This window comes from Aplysia californica, unplaced genomic scaffold (genome assembly GCF_000002075.1).
Source record: "Aplysia californica isolate F4 #8 unplaced genomic scaffold, AplCal3.0 scaffold00018, whole genome shotgun sequence".
NCBI classification, from domain to species: domain Eukaryota; kingdom Metazoa; phylum Mollusca; class Gastropoda; order Aplysiida; family Aplysiidae; genus Aplysia; species Aplysia californica.
The window spans coordinates 1,375,231-1,377,314 of NW_004797288.1; positions in this window are offsets into that span (position 1 = coordinate 1,375,231).

A 2,084-nucleotide genomic window follows, 5' to 3' on the forward strand; every position below is an offset into this window, starting at 1 on the left:
AGATAGATAGATAGATAGAGAGAGAGAGAGAGAGAGATAGAGAGAGAGAGAGATAGAGAGAGAGAGATAGATAGAGAGAGAGAGATATAGAGAAAGAGGGGTAGAGAGGTAGAGAGGTAGGTAGGTAGGTAGGTAGGTAGGTAGGTAGGTAGGTAGGTAGGTAGGTAAATAGGTAGGTGAGTATGAAAGTGGGTAGGTAGGTAGGTTCTCTTCGAGTCTTTGGCCAGAGATACGCAGACCCTCCCTCCTAAATCAAAATACTTAAAACAACACTGAACAATGTTGACAGCTTTAAATATATTGGCAGTGCACTGTCTTCAAATACGCGCATCGATGCAGAGATAGCTGTACGTATGAATAAAGCTAATGCATCCTTTTAGAAGACTCAGAGCAAGGGTTTTGGACTGCTTTGGTATTTGCACAAAGACAAAGTTGAAAGTCTACAACGTTATGGTCCTCTCGAACCTGTTCTATGTTGCTGAGACCAGAATGGTGTACCAAATCCATGCCAAGAAGCTTATTCATTTCCATTTGAAATGCCCCAGGAGAATTATTGGCATCAAATGGCAGGATAAAATACCAGACAACGAAGTTCCCAAAAGGGCGTAATATTAGGAGTCAGCAAAACCCACAGGATACAGTCGGGACAGAAGCAGCTCAGCTCCGGGGAACAAATATTGTATTCTGGAAGGGAAAACAAGCACCATGCGGAAGGAGTGGGAATCATTTTGAGTAAGTATGCACAGAATCCTATGGGTAAAAGAATAAGGGGAAGACAGCGTAGAACTTGGAGAAAAATCACAGAAACTGATGTACTGAAAAGTGGGACGACATGGAATAATATCAAGAGGCTATCCCGGGATACAGAAAGGTGGAAAGTGTTTGTTCGAGACCTATACCCTGGTGCAGGGTGAGAAAGGCAATGATGATGAACGAATAGATTACAACTAAAGCAGAGTCAAAACTAAAAAGAACAACAAAAGTAGAATACATAGATAGATTGCTTTCAGCAACACAACAATCACTCGCTTGAAACGTCCTCAGTGAAACTATATGTCGCAATAGACAGTGGCTTTCTTTTTTTTTAAACGTACTAGGGGGAGTCAAAAAGTAATGCAAGTTCGCTTATAACTTAAAGAGAAAAGAACGCACTGGCAACTATCATACCTCAAATTGAAGGGGAACATCTGAAGATCAGATTTCTATATCTTAACATAGTCTCCATGTCTTTCAATAGCCACTGTCCACCTTTTACTAAGTTTACACATGCCAGCTTCGTAAAACTGCGCAGGTTGGTCTTTGGAGTACAGTAGTCTTGATTTCTCCAACGTTTCCGCAGTGTTGAAGTCTCATAGATTCTTTTCAAGGACCGAAAAAATAGTAGACTGAAAGTGCCAAATCAGGAGAATCAGCTGAGTGTGGCAGTGTGTTCCACTCAAACAGGGTGATTGTCTCCCTTGTTCTGGTACTCGTATTAGGTGAGCATTGTCATGGTGGGAAAAAAAAACCTCTTTCCATTTTCAAATTTGGTCGGACTCGTCAAATTCTCGCTTTCAGTCATTTCAGTGTTTCAATGTAGGCTTCAAAATTGACAATTATTCCTGTGTGTGTGTATGTGTATGTGAGTGTGTGTGTGTGTGGGGGGGGGGAGTGTATGTGTGTAGAGCATGTATTGTGCGGTGGGTGTGTGTGTGTGTGTGTGTGTGTGTGTGTGTGTGTGTGTGTGTGTGTGTGTGTGTGTGTGTGTGTGTGTGTACACAGTGCCAAAATCTTGAGCTTGGTCCTTGTAAACATTTTGAAGTCTCTTTTGGATTCTACCACTGGATTCTCCTTCTAAAACAAGAAATTCAATCACAGTTCCCTGCCTCCAACAGACCTCCAAGGGGGCAGCCATTTTGATGTGACGTCATTCAGGCAAAGATCAAAGAAACTTACATTTAAACAGTTTGAGTTCAAAAGTACATTTGCAAATACACGTAGGCTACTTGTGAGCTGAATTTCATATAATTTGATTAGATCCACTTTTTGTAAAACATAGTGAGTGAGAGGTGGGGGTAGATGTTACCCCATCTGTGTGAGCCCCT